General features: G+C 36.7%; 1 pseudogene; it reads right to left on the reverse strand.

The window, feature by feature from the left end:
- Positions 1-16,960: 16,960 nt before the first annotated feature.
- Positions 16,961-17,542, reverse strand: LOC110286413 (COMM domain-containing protein 2 pseudogene; annotated as a pseudogene).
- Positions 17,543-18,349: the final 807 nt, after the last annotated feature.

Consider the following 18,349-nt stretch of genomic DNA (forward strand, 5'->3'; position numbering starts at 1 on the left):
TAAGCCTACCTAAACAGAGAGTACATAGAGTGTGATAGTCAGTCCATTCCACTCCCTTATAAGGATGTTTGGGAAAGACAGTAAGGAACACTGTAAGAAGGCTAGGTGAAAAAAATGCAGAATCAGTTGTTACCTTACTTCCATACATATCATATTCAAAGAATTCAACTTTTCATAGGTAATTTAGAAAGTGACATCCTAACATGTTAAAAAAAAAAAACTTTCAGAAAACAAATGCATCTAAGAAGACAAAGCTTTACAGAAGACAGGAATTTATATAGACATAGATGCCTCTGAGATGGCAGTCATAGAAAGTGAACCTTGAGGATGATAAAAACAAGATCATAGTGGTATTTGTATACCTGAATATTCCAAAAAACCCAATGGGTTGAAAAAGTTGCAATTGTGGATTGTGTTGTATATCAATTATATTTTAATAAAGGTATTCAATAAAACAACAGAAAAGGTAAGGATGAAATTAGAAAGCTTAAGAACATATCAACAGAAACATGCTTCAGAAAGAGAAGTAGAGTTTAAATGCTTAAAGTCATTTGTTCTGTACATCTCTGAACATACCAGAGCACCTCTTCTCAAATTTGCCTGGAAATTTTGAAGACAGCTTCACTGCCTGTCCACATAGCAGTACGCAGGGGAACAAGAGCACACAGCTACACTGAGCATTCTTTTTGGAAATCACACTGATCTTCAGCTAACTCAAATCTATTTGTGAAGACATATTTAGTACACCAGTCTGGTGTGGGGGTGGGGATTGATGTGCAAGGAAGGGTTATGTTACTGTCAGGAGAAACCCAAGAACAGTATTCTGAGCTCTGATAACAGAAGACATCTGGGCATATGGAAAACACAGTGCAGAGTTTTTGACTGTGTTTTCGCACTGGGGCTTGCCTGCATAGCACACCTTGAAGGTTCTTCGATGAGATGAAAACTAGTTCACTTACCAAAGACTTTCTGATGCAAATGAACTATGTTCCACAAGTCAGTCTCTGGTGTGAAAATTGAATTGAGTGCTTATACTCATATCTTCAGAGCCAGCATATGCAATGAGAATTGATCCATTTTTTCAGCAATTTGCTGAAGCTGATTTTCTCACTTGGTTAGGATTCCCAGTTAATTAGTGCCATAGAAAGTTAACAGCAATTATTATTTTTCAATCTCTCTAAATGATTCTTTACATTGAATATTACCCTTGTCCCTGGAAATAATCTAAATGAAAAGCTTTTGTATCCTGTCTTTTACCTTAGTACATTTCAGTGTCGCTAAATAAACAGAGGGCTTGTATATTCTAGACAAGTTGTCTACCATGAACCTATATCACCAGCCTTAGGGATTTTTATATTTTAATTCATTGCTTAATGACAAAATTAGAGCAATCAGAGAATCAGATGTTATAACTACCAACTATTACAAAAGAGGGACACTACAAACATAAATATGTCTGACATTACAATTAATGATAAATGAGGCTTTTCAGATCAAACATGTTTCTTGAATTAGTCCACACTCCCAACACTGCAGAAATCATAATCTGTAAAAACACCAATGATTTATTAGAAACAGAGGAACTTTTACACCTTTTACACACAAACAATTATTTGGTGACCTTCTCCACTGAACTTCCCCTTAACTAATAGCGATTTAGAGTTAGGGTATCATCCATTCATTTCAAGGATAATTTCCCTTGGCTTTGAAATAAATGCTCTGATTTAACCTTTCACCTTAACACCAAAAGTTCCCCTTCTTGGTAAAATGAACAGTGTCCTAGTCTAATAACTTTCTCATTAGGGCATGTTCTTAGGCCATGCAAATAAATGGGGTCAATTAATATAGCATCTCTGGTATCCATCATTGTTGCTAAATATATATTTAGAATGTGTATAAGCCACACAAGTAGGGCCCAGTATAATGACCCAGAAATCACTTTTAATAAATGTTGAATGCAATAGATCAAACGATGTTTTAGAGTTTTACGATTCCAAGCTGAGTCATAAATGCTTCTCGAGAAATGGAAAATGTTGATGCCACTGTCTCACTAGTGACCATAAATACCTCTTTAACAAAGACAATTTTTATGTGTTTAATATATGAAGATTACTACATTGTTTTATTTGAAAAAAATAACTTTATTGGTAAAACATCAATATTTCCTAAATCATTATTTTAACCTATCCAGACATTATTGGCCATAAGCATTGATAGAATCCCCAAATAGTGGATTTAAAGTAACAAAGATAATTTCCTTCTCATGGTTATGTATTTTTTTAATCCCTTAACCTATCACATCCATTTCTTAAACATTTTTATCCCCAAAGTATAGTTAAATGCCACCAGATACTGTAATGATAAAAAAGAGAGTAAAACAAAATAATGGAATAGAGTGGAGATCGTTGTGGTTAAGAGAATAATTTTCAATAGGGTGAGAGTCAAGAGATGCCTCCAATGAGGTACTGTTTAAGGTGAGATGGTATGGCAAGAAAAAGTTGAAGCTAGAACTCAGTGGACCAGTGAACAAGATGTAGAGTTATTTACTCTAGCTTTAGAGAAACATTTTTGTAGCCTTTAAATGAGTTGAAACATTTGGGCTAGCATTGAAAAGCCCAGCCTGAGTTCTGGGAATCAGTTTCAGATAGTCAGACTGATGAGGTAGCCCACTGCCCTTGAGCCATCTCACCAAGTCATTAGAATTGTATAAAGTTCCACTGTATACACACTGCACCTCTTTCATATATTGTTTGCCCCATAGCAAAAATAAAAGTTTTTCTGTTTGGTACTCACTGGGAAGGAAAGGAGGAAAGAAGGAAGGAAGGGAGGAAGAAAGGAAGGGAAGAAGGGAGGAAGGGAGGAAGGAAGGAAGGAAGGAAGGAAGGAAGGAAGGAAGGAAGGAAGGAAGGAAAAAAGTTTAATCGTGAGGTTGTTTGTGAAAAAAAAAAAAAAAGAGTGGACCAAGAAGAGTAAGTTCAATAATTTAAGTGAGTAACAATGGTACCTTGAACTAGTGTTCTCAGTAGAGACTGGGGAATTCAGAAGAAACATATCCTAGGGTAAAGTGGAAGGAGTCTGATGACAGATTAAACATGAATTTTGAAAGAAAATGGGAAATCAAGAACTATTATTTAGATTTAGTAGTAAGAACTTGGATCTGTAACAGGGCCAACTAAATCAGATGGAAAAAATAGAAATCATGATTAGAATTAGCCAAGGCCATAAGAGGAGTAGAGGACCGGGATCAAGCAAATTGTTTTGAGAATGTTAAGTTTCTGATATCTAGTCAAGGGTGTAAGCAGCCAGTAAGATATAGTTCTGATTATAAATGAGGAAGAAAATAGGCCACAACTGAATACTAAACAAGCCCAATTATTTGAGGCAATGGAAAAAGGTGAAGAACAAAGTTTCAGAGATAAATCAGTTACTAAAAGGGAGACATGGCAGGATGAAGTATGACAAAGTTCTAAAGGTCAGTATTTTAAGAAGGAGGATGTAGTCATCTTCAAGAATTTCTAAAAGATCCAGTAAACTGCAAACAGAAGTCATAACAAAATTCCAGGATTTGGCAGATAGGTAAGAAGTTTAATGAAAGAAATAGAAATTGGAACAGCCATGAGGAGTAATGATTGGCATAAAACAGCTGGAGAGAAATTTCTGAAAAGTAAACAGGCACAAACATTTTCTTTCCAATTATTGTATAATACTTTCACTGGTAATATTGAACAGACAAAGCCTTTGATTTCTGAAGGGTTAAAGGAAATTAAGCTCACAATAGATGTTCCTGCATAAAGATGTGCATCCCCTCTTACCCAGAAGAACAGAACAAGTCAATTAAGACTCAAAATATGCACAGGGAAATCCACAATATTGATCTTGTGCAGACAACCTACCAAGCACTGTAGCACAGAGATGTAGAAGCAATTTATAACCATGACCTACATCTATGAAGGATATACTAGAAGCCCCAGTTCCTTGTAATATTGAAACATGGAATCATCCCAAACTCTGTGATCTTTCTGGTCAATATTTCTCCTGTTCATTGGCCAGTGATCTGGGGGTTTCACAGTTTCACAGCATCTAACAAATAGTAGAGATGGGCTTCGGATCAAAATAAACTAAATGTATTTATAAGTACAACTAAGCATTCAGGTCTAGCTGATTTTAAAATAAAGCATGTCTCTATAAGTATGAATATAACATTTTATGATGAAATTAATATAAATCACTTTATTCATTGCTATCTGTGAATATATAATTTTTTAATCAACCAACCCTCTCTGAGATCTAAGTATACAATAATTTTGAGAAATGCAATCACACGATGTTCAGTCTGTTATATTTTCTTACATTAATAACAATGAATTTGTGCTCGATTTTACTTTGAATAGATATTTTTCTAAAACAATCCTATGACATGCTCCAATTTTAAAGAAAAAAAAATAGTCAAATTTTGGTATTAATTAAATAGACTGAATTGTTTCAGTAGTATTCCCCTTAAGTCTATTTATAACTTTAATTTTGTGAGCTCTTAAACAATGAATAAATCTTCTGCAAGTTTAATATTTCCTAAAGATTTTTTTTTTTTGGAATTGAAAAGTTCTCTTTGTATATAGCCTTGGCTAGCCTGGATCTTATTATATAAACAACACTACCTTCAAACTTGTAAACCTATTGTCTCTCTGACTCTCAAACTATGAAATTACACATGTATTTGCAATTATTCCCAGTAAATGAGGTCACCTTAATAACTTTGTGCAAGATTTTCAATTTTATACAAGAATGTTTAGGAGACAATATAATATGTATACTCCTTGGTCAAAAAGTGCCACAGATGCATTGGAGAATTTTCAATTTAATGTGATGAAATTGTACCCCACTCCTTCCCTATCAACTTTCATATAAAGTGCTGTGAATTAGCCTCAAATCTGAAGATCTAGAAAGCTTAGAATTAAAACTTTAAAGAAAAAATAAAGACATACAGATATGTATATATATATATATATATATATATATATATATATATACACACATATATATATCCTCACAGTGTCATTGACATTTCCTCCAACAAAAACAAATTACTAAGCTAGAGATTATTTATTGAGATCTACAAAACGTCGATAAAAAATTCAAAGATCAGGGGGTGCCTTGCCAGAGGAGTCTCCGGACACCCGCAAGGACCCGCACAGGATTCCCCACAGGACGCTAAGACCTCTGGTGAGTGGACACAGCATCTGCTCCAATGCAATCTTGTGGAACCTGAGACTGCATTAACTAGGGAAGCAGGCAACCCGGCCTGGGCTGGGGCACAAGTCCCTTCCGGTCCACTCGAGCACCAGGGTGCCTTGCCAGTGGAGTCTCCGGACACCCGCAAGGACCCACACAGGATTCTCCACGGGATCCTAAGACTTCTGGTGAGTGGAACATAACTACTGCCAGGAGGCAGGTTCGAACACCAGATATCTGGGTACCTTCCCTGCAAGAATAAAGCATGCCTGCAGAGAATACTCTGACCACTGAAACTAAGGAGAGAGCCAGCTTCCCAGGTCTGCTGATAGAGGCTAACAGAGTCACCTGAGGAACAAGCTCTAACCAGAGACAACTATAACAACTAACTCCAGAGATTACCAGATGGCGAAAGGCAAACATAAGAATCCTACTAACAGAAATCAAGATCACTCACCATCATCAGAATGCAGCACTCCCACCCCACCTAGTCCTGGGCACCCCAACACAACCGAAAATCTAGACCCAGATTTAAAAGCATATCTCATGATGATGGTAGAGGACATCAAGAAGGACTTAAATAACTCACTTAAAGAAATACAGGAGAGCACTGCTAAAGAGTTACAGGTCCTTAAAGAAAAACAGGAAAACACAACCAAACAGGTAGAAGTCCTTAAAAAAAACAGGAAAACACATCCAAACAGGTGATGGAAATGAACAAAACCATATGAGACCTAAAAAGGGAAGTAGACAAAATAAAGAAAACCCAAAGTGAGGCAACGCTGGAGATAGAAACCCTAGGAAAGAAATCTGGAACCATAGATGCGAGCATCAGCAACAGAATACAAGAGATGGAAGAGAGAATCTCAGGTGCAGAAGATTCCATAGAGAACATTGGCACAAAAATCAAAGAAAACACAAAATGCAAAAGGATCCTAACTCAAAACATCCAGGAAATACAGGACACAATGAGAAGACCAAATGTACGGATAATAGGAGTTGATGAGAATGAAGATTTTCAACTTAAAGGGCCAGCAAATATCTTCAACAAAATAATAGAAGAAAACATCCCAATCCTAAAGAAAGAGATGTCCATGATCATACAAGAAGCCTACAGAACACCAAATAGACTGGAACAGAAAAGAAATTCCTCACGACACATAAAAATCAGAACAACAAATGAACTAAATAAAGAGAGAATATTAAAAGCATTAAGGGAGAAAGGTCAAGTAACATATAAAGGAAGTCCTATCAGAATTACACCAGACTTTTCACCAGAGACTATGAAAGCCAGAAGAGCTTGGACAGATGTTATACAGACACTAAGAGAACACAAATGCCAGCCCAGGCTACTATACCCGACCAAACTCTCAATTACCATAGATGGAGAAAACAAAGTATTCCACAACAAAACCAAATTCACACATTATCTTTCCACAAAACCAGCCCTTCAAAGGATAATAACAGAAAAAAAAATAAACAATACAAGGACAGAAATCACACCCTAGAAAAAGCAAGAAATTAATCCCTCTATGAACCTAAGACTGCAACAAGAACAGAATGCCAACTCTAATAACAAAAATAAAAGGAAGCAACAATTACTTTTCCTTAATATCTCTTAATATCAATGGACTCAATTCCCCAATAAAAAGACATAGACTAACAGACTGGCTACACAAACAGGACCCAACATTCTGTTGCTTACAGGAAACCTATCTCAGGGAAAAAGACAGACACTACCTCAGAGTGATAGGATGGACAACAATTTTCCAAGCAAATGGTAAGAAGAAACAAGCGGGAGTAGCCATTCTGATATTGAATAAAATCGACTTCCAACCCAAAGTTATCAAAAAAGACAAGGAGGGACACTTCATACTCATCAAAGGAAAAATCCTCCAAGAGGAACTCTCAATTCTGAATATCTATGCCACAAATGCAAGGGCAGCCACATTCATTAAAGAAACTTTACTAAAGCTCAAAGCACACATTGCACCTCACACAATAATTGTGGGAGACTTCAACACACCACTTTCATCAATGGACAGATCGTGGAAACAGAAACTAAACAGGGACACAGTGAAACTAACAGAAGTTATGAAACAAATGGACTTAACAGATATCTACAGAACATTTTATCCTAAAACAAAAGGATATATCTTCTTCTCAGCACCTCACGGGACCTTCTCCAAAATTGACCATATAATTGGTCACAAAACAGGCCTCAACAGATACGAAAATATTGAAATTGTCCCATGCATCCTATCAGACCACCATGGACTAAGGCTGATCTTCAATAACAACATAAATAATGGAAAGCTAACATTCACTTGGAAACTGAATAACACTCTTCTCAATGATACCTTGGTTAAGGATGGAATAAAGAAAGAAATTAAAGACTTTTTACAGTTTAATGAAAATGAAGCCACACATACCCAAACCTATGGGACACAATGAAAGCATTTCTAAGAGGTAAACTCATAGCTCTGAGTGCCTCCAAAAAGAAACTGGAGAGAGCACACACTAGCAGGTTGACAACACATCTAAAAGCTCTAGAAAAAAAGGAAGAAAATTCACCCAAGAGGAGTAGACAGCAAGAAAAAAATCAAACTCAGGGGTGAAATCATCCAAGTGGAAACAAGAAGAACTATTCAAAGAATTAACAAGAGGAGGAGTTGGTTCTTTGAGAAAATCAACAAGATAGATAAACACTTAGCTAGACTCACTAGAGGGCACAGGGACAACATCCTAATTAACAAAATCAGAAATGAAAAGGGAGACATAACAACAGATCCTGAAGAAATACAAAACACCATCAGATCCTACTACAAAAGGCTATACTCAACAAAACTTGAAAACCTGGACAAAATGGACAAATTTCTGGACAGATACCAAGTACCAAAGTTAAATCAGGATCAAGTTAACGAGCTAAACAGTCCCATATGCCCTAAAGAAATAGAAACAGTCATTAATACTCTCCCGCCAAAAAAAGCCCAGGACCAGATGGGTTTAGTGCAGAGTTCTATCAGACCTTCAAAGAAGATCTAATTCCAGTTCTGCACAAACTATTCCACAAAATAGAAGTAGAAGGAACTCTACCCAACTCATTCTACGAAGACACAATTACTCTGATACCTAAACCACAGAAAGATCCAACAAAGATAGAGAACTTCATACCAATTTCCCTTATGAATATTGATGCAAAAATACTCAATAAAATTCTCTCTAACTGAATCCAAGAACACATCAAAACAGTCATCCATCCTGACCAAGTAGGTTTCATCCCAGGGATGCAGGGATGGTTCAATATACGGAAATCCATCAATGTAATCCAGTATATAAACAAACTCAAAGACAAAAACCACATGATCATCTCGTTAGATGCGGAAAAATCATTTGACAAGATCCAACACCCATTCATGATAAAAGTCTTGGAAAGATCAGGAATTCAAGGCCCATACCTAAACATGATAAAAGCAATCTACAGCAAACCAGTAGCCAATATCAAAATAAATGGTGAGAAGATTGAAGCAATCCCACGAAAATCAGGGACTAGACAAGGCTGGCCACTCTCTCCCTACCTATTCAACATTGAACTTGAAGTCCTAGCCAGAGCAATTCGATAACAAAAGGAGATCAAGGGGATACAAATTGGAAAAGATGAAGTCAAAATACCACTTTTTGCAGATGATATGATAGTATATATAAGTGACCCTAAAAATTCCACCAGAGAACTCCTAAACCTGATAAACAGCTTCGGTGAAGTAGCTGGATATAAAATTAACTCAAACAAATCAATGGCCTTTCTCTACACAAAGAATAAACAGGCTGAGAAAGAAATTAGGGAAACAACATGCTTCTCAATAGTCACAAATAATATAAAATATCTTGGCGTGACTCTAACTAAGGAAGTAAAATATCTGTATAATAAAAACTTCAAGTCTCTGAAGAAAGCAATTAAAGAAGATCTCAGAAGATGGAAAGATCTCCCATGCTCATGGATTGGCAGGATCAACATTGTAAAAATGGCTAACTTGCCAAAAGCAATCTACAGATTAAATGCAATCGCCATCAAAATTCCAACTCAATTCTTCAATGAATTAGAAAGAGAAATCTGCAAATTCTTCTGGAATAACAAAAAACCTAGGATAGCAAAAACTCTTCTCAAGAATAAAGAACCTCTGGTGGATTCACCATGCCTGACCTAAAGCTTTACTACAGAGCAATTGTGATTAAAACTGCATGATACTGGTATAGTGACAGACAAGTAGACCAATGGAATAGAATTGAAGATCCAGAAATGAACCCACACACCTATGGTCACTTGATCATAGACAAGGGAGCTAAATCCATCCAGTGGAAGAAAGACAGCATTTTCAACAAATGGTGCTGGCACAACTGGTTGTTATCATGCAGAAGAATGCAAATCGAACCATTCCTATCTCCTTGTACTAAGGTCAAATCTAAGTTGATCAAGAACTTCACATAAAACCAGTGACAGTGAAACTTATATAGGAGAAAGTGGGTAAAAGCCTCAAAGATATGGGCACAGGGGAAAGTTTCCTGAATAGAACATCAATGGCTTGTGCTGTAAGATCGAGAATTGACAAATGGGACCTCATGAAATTTCAAAGCTTCTGGAAGGCAAAAGACTCTGTCAATAAGACAAAAAGACCACCAACAGATTGGGAAAGGATCTTTACCTATCCTAAATCAGGCAGGGGACTAATATCCAATATATATAAAGAACTCAAGAAGGTGGACTCCAGAAAATCAAATAACCCCATTAAAAATTGTGGCTCAGAACTGAACAAAGAATTCTCACCTGAGGAATACCGAATGGCAGAGAAGCACCTGAAAAAAATGTTCAACATCCTTAATCATCAGTGAAATGCAAATCAAAACAACCATGAGATTCCCCCTCACACCAGTCAGAATGGCTAGGACCAAAAATTCAGGTGACAGCAGATGCTGGCGAGGATGTGGAGAAAGAGGAACACTCCTCCATTGTTGGTGGGATTGTAAGTTTGTACAACCACTCTGGAAATCAGTCTGGCGGTTCCTTAGAAAATTGAACATAGTACTACCGGAGGATCCAGCAATACCTCTCTTGGGCATTTATCCAGAAGATGTCCAAACCGGTAAGAAGGACACATGCTCCACTATGTTCATAGCAGCCTTATTTATAATAGCCAGGAGCTGGAAAGAACCCAGATGCCCCTCAACAGAGAAATGGATACAGAAAATGTGGTACATTTACACAATGGAGTACTACTCAGCTATTAAAAAGAATGAATTTATGAAATTCCTAGGCAAATGGATGGACCTGGAGGGCATCATCCTGAGTGAGGTAACACAATCACAAAGGAACTCACACAAAATTTACTCACTGATAAGTGGATATTAGCCCAAAACTTAGGATACCCAAGATATAAGATACAGTTTGCTAAACACATGAATCTCAAGAAGAATGAAGACTGAAATGTGGACACTATGCCCCTCCTTAGAATTGGGAACAGAAAATCCATGGAAGGAGTTACAGAGACAAAGTTTGGAGCTGTGACAAAAGGATGGACCATCTAGAGACTGCCGTTTCCAGGGATCCACCCCATAATCAGCTTCCAAACGCTGACACCATTGCATACACTAGCAAGATTTTGCTGAAAGGACGCAGATATAGGCAGATATAGCTGTCTCTTGTGAGACTATGCTGGGGCCTAGCAAACACAGAAGTCGATGCTCACAGTCAGCTAGTGGATGGATCACAGGGCCCCCAATGGAGGAGCTGGAGAAGTACCCAAGGAGCTGAAGGGATCTGCAACCCTATGGGTGGAACAACATTATTAACTAACCAGTACCCCGGAGCTCTTGACTCTAGCTGCATATGTATCAAAAGATGGCCTAGTCGGCCATCACTGGAAAGAGAGGTCCATTGAACATGCAAACTTTATATGCCCCAGTACAGGGGAACGCCAGGGCCAAAAAAAAAAACAAACAAAAAACAAAAAACTGGGAATGGGTGGGTAGGGAAGTGGGGGGGGGGAGCATATGGGGTACTTTTGGGATAGCATTGGAAATGTAATTGAGGAAAAGATGTAATAAAATATATATATATATATATATATATATATATATATATACATATATAAAATTCAACGATCTAAATAAACCAGACAACACACCATGTTCATGGACTCAAAATATCAGTTTTTTCCAAGTTGATCGAATTTGAATTGAAGCAATTCCAGCATGGAAATACATCAGGTGTTTATGAATTGGTACAATAAATATCATGAAATGCCTGCTCAACCAAAAGTGATTTATAGGTTCTATTCAATCCTAAACAAAATCTCTACAACTTACTTTACAGAAATAAAAAAAAAAAATTCTAAAATTTATATTGAATCAAAATAAACAAGGGAATCCACAGTAAAAAGAGTATGGGAAGGACTGATATTTCAGATTTTAAGACATAAAACAACATATTTAGTGGCACAAGAATAAACATGAAGACCAATGGAATAAAATAGAATAGTCAACCATAAGTACTCACAATTACAACCAGCTATTATTTGACAATGAAAAAAAAACAAATACTGGGGAAAAGATAGCAATTTTAACAAATGGTACTAGGGAAACAATGTCTATAGGCAGAAGAAAGAAATTAAATCCATACCTATCACCCTGAACATAAATGATTTCCATGTGGATCAAAGATGTCAATATGAAGTATCAAACAAGGAAAATGGTAGAAGAAAGTGTAGGGAGGACACTATAAGAGATAGTTGTCAGAAGGGACTTTTGGAATAAGAATCCATTTGCCAAGAAATTAAGGCCAACAATGGACAACTGAGACCCCACAAATCTACAGAGCATCTGAGCAGCTAAGGAAACAATCATGTAAAGAAGAAATCCACAGAATGGGAGAGAAATTTTCCAGATATAAATCTGACAGAGGATTAATATCCAGAATGTAAAAGAATGCAAAACAAACAAAGAAAGAAAGAACAAAGAAACAAATAACCCAACATAAAGTATGGGCTGGGGATCTAAACGTAGTTTTCAAGAGAAAAACTAAAAATAGCGAAGTTCTTCAAAAACTATTGATCATCTTTATCAATTAGGGAAGTGCAAATTAAAACCAGTTTGAGATTCCATCTTACTCTAGTCAGAATGGCTAAGATCAATACAATAACTAACCGCAAATACTGGCTAGTTTGTAGAGAAAGAGAAAAGCACATTTACTGTTATTGAGAATGTAACTTGGGGCAGAGAATTTGAAAATCAATATAGAGAATCTTCAAAAAAACTAAAAATGAACATGATGAGAAAGTATCTTGTAGTAGGATGTTGAGACCTTTGGGCATATGATTTAAGCCATACTACTCCTGGGCATATGCCCAAAGGACTCAACATCCTATTGCTCAGATACTTGAGATACTTGATCATCAATGTTCATTTGGATGTATTCACAATAACCAGGAAGTGGAAACAACCTAAATACCCTTCAACTGATTAGTGAACAATGAAAATATGGTACACACATACTGTAGAATACTATTCAGCTGTAAAGGAAAATGAAATCATGAAATTTGCAGGTAAATGGATGGACCTAGAAAAGTTTATGTTGACTAAGATAACACCCAGATATCCAAATCCTTAGATGTGACTATAAAACATAGTGTAACCACAGAAACCAGGAAAACATTAAAGAAACATGGGGGTGGGGTCTTGGGAGGAGAATAGCAGGATTATAGATGATATGAAGTGGCTCCAACTAGGAGGAAAGAGAACAGTCAATACAGAAGGGGAAGGAAGGACAAGCAATAATTAGCGCCAAGGTTGTTTGATAAATTCAGAAGAAATCATATTATACCTTCATAAAATTATACAAAATGCATAAGTATATGTATGTGCATTTATCTTAAAGGAATTTAAGACACTTGAGACAACAGTGCTCCCAACAAGAACCATAAACAAAACAACAACAAAAACAAAAAACAAAATGAACCAACAAAACCATTAACACGGATAATAAAACTTTTTTCAAATATTGGTCAGAGTAGTTCAATTGATTCCCCAGACAATATAAATTATCAGTGTAGCCCTTGATTGTCTCTTAGGGGTTGCATGTATGTGTGTACCTATTGCTGAAGACACTAGACAATTAGGACCTTTGAGTCAGATGTTTAGAACCAGATCTGACCTGAAAGTCTCTTTCTTTCAGTCTAGCTTCCATGGTTCTAGAAGATACTATGCAAACTATGAAGGGAGGAAAGAAATTAAATAGCTCTACTCATCTACACTACTCAGGAACCACAACAATTGCCAGCATAGCATAGGCATTAAAGTGTAATAATTGGCACTCACATGTTTGTGGCAACTATCAACTGTCTAATTAGACTTAAGGACCACTCAACAGGCCAGAAACTATGCCTGGTATAGGAATCCTAGTTAGGTCCATTGGACTAATGAGGTAATAATAAATGGATCATAGAAAAGAATCTACTACAACTTTGCTAGAACAGGATAATTCCTTGCTGCATTCTAAATTGTATCTGTATATCCACAAATAACTGTAGCTACTGCCCTCATACAAAGAAAAGTTTCATTTTACAACAAATAAAGAGCATCATAGAAAACCCACAACTAGACACAGTGCAGAGATCAATAGACTGTGGGAAGCCCAGCCCCAATGAGCCCCAACATCTCCCTCACAACTGGTGCCATTAATGTATTATGGCTCAGGAAACATTGATCAAGAGGAAGCAGAAATATTTTAAGAGCCAGAATACTACGGAATCTGGTGTGAAACAATTTATCCTAGAAATAGTTGCATAAACAAGACCAGAACTATGGCATATTGGTGGAGATAGGCAGCCTTTTCATCAAATGGTCCTGGATCTAGAGAGTGTTTTTAGGCATAAAACTGAAATTTGACCTGAACAGCCCACCATGTAGAAAACATCTAGAAGTAGATCATGGACTTAAATGCAAAACCAAAAACTGCAGTATTCAAGAAAAGGTAAAAGAAAAATCACCAGGCTGTAGGAATGAGAAGAGGTTTCTTAGCCCTGACAATTCACAAAGGCATAGTCCATAATACTATAACTTGATAAACTGGATTAAATGAACCATTTTTAAAAACTAAAAAAAAAAATGCTCTTTGAAATACCTTATTAGGAAACAAGTTACAGACACAAAGGGATGTGGCGTATTTGCAATACATGTGTTCATCACAGAGCTATTATCTTAAGTATACAAAGAATTCTCAGCATTCAATAGCCTAAAAGTAACACATGATCTAAACCGAATATAAGGAAAGGACATGATGGTATATTTCACTAAACACCCTATAAATAAAATAAATAAATTATATGAGAATATGTTTAGCATCACTAAACATCAGAGAATTACAAACTAAAATCTCAATAATACATCTTTGCATATTTATCACATTCATGAGAATAGAATAATAGCCATAACACAGGGCTGGGAGAATGCTAGAATGCTTAGTGAATAAGAGTGCCATCTCTGTGTTTAGGAAGACCTGAGTTCCAATCCCCAGTATCCACACAAATAAGCCCTACATGGCTGCATGGGTCTACAGCCTCAGCATTAGGGGGTAGAGACAAGTAGACTCAGAAAATTCACTATCCAGCCATCCTAACTGAAACAGTAAGTTTAGCAAGGAGACCCTATCTCAATGCAGTACTACAGAGAGTAATAAAAAAAAAAATTATCTGCTATAGCCTTTCCATAGAGCATGCTTGCACATATTCATGTGTGTGCACCATTCACAAATACTCATAAATACATAGATAAAATTAAAATGTATAAGTATCTTAATCAATAGTAACAACATTTTCAGAAACATTGGCAGAAACTTGCTCGATTGTATATTGTCATTGGAAATGAAATGGTAGAACCACTCTGCATAACAGTTTGGCTTTTTCCTATGAAAATAAACACACAGTTACCATGTGATCCAACAAGAATATGCTTAAGTGTTTATTTTACATAATTAAAACTCCATGCACAAGTGAAACCTTTACAGATAATTATGGAAGCTTTATTCATAATAGCTCCTAACCAGAAACAATGCTATTATTCTTGAGCCAGAAAGCTACTAAACAGCAAATGATTATAGGAATTCATAAAGTAGAATATTACTCCATAGTAAAAAGAAATGATTTATTGATAAATGCAACAACTTGGAATGGTTCTCCTGGTAATTAGGTTAAGTCAAAAATCAATCATTCAATCATAACAGGTTATATATTACAAACTTCCATTGATAAAAGTTTTTGAAATGACAATTTGCATAGATGAACATCAGCTTAGTATTTGCCAGTTGTCTCAGACAGGATAGAAGGTGAAAAAGTCTGGTTGATTTTATTATAAAAGAGGATCCCTGCAGCTATTGAATTACTGGGTCTTGACTGGGCTGCTGATTCATGAGTCTGTTCACCTGATAAAATTTTTGAAGATAATCAGAGAAGTCCAAATAAAACTGAGTTATTCTAAACACAATAATTACAGAAAATTGTATCAAAATAAGCTTTCTGTTGGGGTGTTTATACCTATGTAAAATAATGGCATGGACAGAAGATAAACTATTTTAATGATAACTTGAGCGTGCTTTCATTTATGTTTTGTGTTGGTCTTGTTTGTGCATATACTGCAGCATGCACATGTAAGCCACAGGACAACTTGTGGAAGTTGGCTCTCTTCTTGATGATGAGATATCTAGGAATCAAATTCAGGTCATCAGGGATTAGATTTAAGGGCAAATACCTTTACCCACTGAACCGTCTCACTGACAATAATATCTTTGCTTTAATCCTTTTCCTGTTTTCCTTTCCTCCTTTAATTTCTCCCCTACCTTCTTCTTTCCCTTCTTTCTTCAGTTGTAACAGGGTCTAGAGTGTCCTTGAATTCATAATCACCCTGCCCCCACCTTTTGAGTTTTGGGAATCACAGGTGTACCGGACCATTCCTGGCTTGCATGTAGATGAAAGCATATTGAAATAAAAGTTTAAAACAATGAACATTTAACAGAATATTGATAATAAAAGTATATATCTGAAAATGGATATATTTCTTACACAGTCTTTCATCTTAGTGGAATTTGGTTTTACAAAGGCACTTTTTCTCTTATTATCTGATTCTCAAGTATGTTCCGAGTGAGGTATATTTTCATCTTCTCTCCTTTCTGTGGATTGCTTTACTTTGCCTGGTTCTTGACATATTTCAAGTGCACTATGACTATATTGAAAGGGAAGTGGAGGAGAATTCCCTTTGGAGAATATAGGACTGAAAGAAAGTGATATATAGAGATAGAGATAAGACATAGGGATATATTGGATGTATTAGAAATTTATATTTTAAGTAGTAACAGTGAATTTTATGTTCAAATTTTGATCAAGGAAAAGGAAATAAAGTAGATTTTTAAAAAGTAGATTAAAAAATAATCCAAGTCCAAAGAGTCACATATCCACAGAAAACAGGAAGAGTATTGATTTGTTTTAGTTGGCCCATCCTGTTTACACACTTAAAATAAGAAATGCCTTTCTTCCTGTCAAGAAGCTGACTGCATTTAGCACCAAAAAGGAGCTGTGGTTCAGCTTCTGATCAAGATTTCAACATTCTGAGCAGGAAAAGAAACTCCATGAAATCCAGATGTACCACTGCCACTCCTGTGTAGCCAACTGGAAGGACATGAGCCTTAGAGCTAATTGATGCTGTGGACTACTCTCCTGCAGTGGTTTGTTTTCATTTCCTTTAACGCCTGCTCCAGCTGCTGAACCAAATGAAGCAGGGTAGCTGGGTCTATCTGCAAAAAAAAATGGGTGCTGTGGTTGCCATTCTGATTGCGGTGCAGCTTTATTGTTACTGCTGGTTTAATTTGTTGCCTGACACTTCTGCTTGCAAGCTGTACATCTAGCCGCCACTCAAGACTATGGTAACTGGGAAGACTAGGTGCTAACTCATTCAGAATAGTTCTGATCTCCTTTCTGTTGTCCAGGTAGAGCTGAAGCAATAATTTGTTCAGTTCTTCAGAGAATCCCAGAACAAAACAGAGTCTTGGAAATCCAGTTCATAAATTGAGAGAGCTTTGAGCTCTCTGTGAGGAGATGTGTTAATCCTTCCACACCATGCTGAGTTTTTGGGCAGCACCTTCAAATATCTTCGGGTTTGATCCCCGGCTGAGGAACTCCATGGCGATCCTCCTGAACTTGGCGACCACCGTGGTGTCCATTTGCAGCAGGAAAGCCAGGTGCTCCTTGTGCTCCTCGGACAAATCCAGCAGCATCTTAGCAGGTCTTCTGACCTTGCCACTTAGCACTGGCCCCCATATTAGAAATTTATATACATAAAGTAGAAATAACAAAGTGGTAGACTCAGAAAAAAGGATCGACCCAAATTATAATTATAGGACAGAGGCTTCTTCTTGGCTCTTTTTCTTTTTCTAGCTTGTTATAGTCTCTGTACCCCACCACCCCTTACTTCAATACTCTGCCCCTGGCAAATACACAGAACTGCCTTTACATTGGTCAGATTGATGTAGGTACTGATACTGGTATTTCAAAGAGAATGCCTCTAGAGCTAAGCAGAATGACTGAGAACTCATAGATAATAATGATGCTTTGAACACAAGTTTAAAGCTGTTGACTTTAAATGAGGTAAGTCCACAAGGTTGGTGCTTGACTTAGCCCAGTGTTGTTGAGTGGGTAACTGACCACAGTATCTATGTCCAACTTGCAAACTCATAATTTACTTAGTAGACTCTAATGTATACATGTCAACTTGATCCTTTTTTCTTGTACTATGGCAGACAGGAGAACATGTTGACTTGGATCACTACATAGAAAGGTAGTTAATATCCAAACTCTTGACCTTAAAATTTAAAAAATTTAATTGTCAGTTCCTAGTTATTATATAGGCGACCTGAGTATCAAAATGTTTCTTCCAGGTTAAACTTTCTACAAGGCCCACAAACCCTAAGCCAACTAGGCAACCAATATTTACTGAGAGCCCAGTAAATGCCAGGCACTGTTCTAAGCCCCAGAGATGCATTAATAAGCAAATCAGAAAAAAAATGCATCGCCCTCATGTGTCT

Source organism: Mus caroli, unplaced genomic scaffold (assembly GCF_978045245.1).
Source record: "Mus caroli unplaced genomic scaffold, Mus_caroli_1 scaffold_5, whole genome shotgun sequence".
Lineage (NCBI taxonomy): Eukaryota > Metazoa > Chordata > Mammalia > Rodentia > Muridae > Mus > Mus caroli.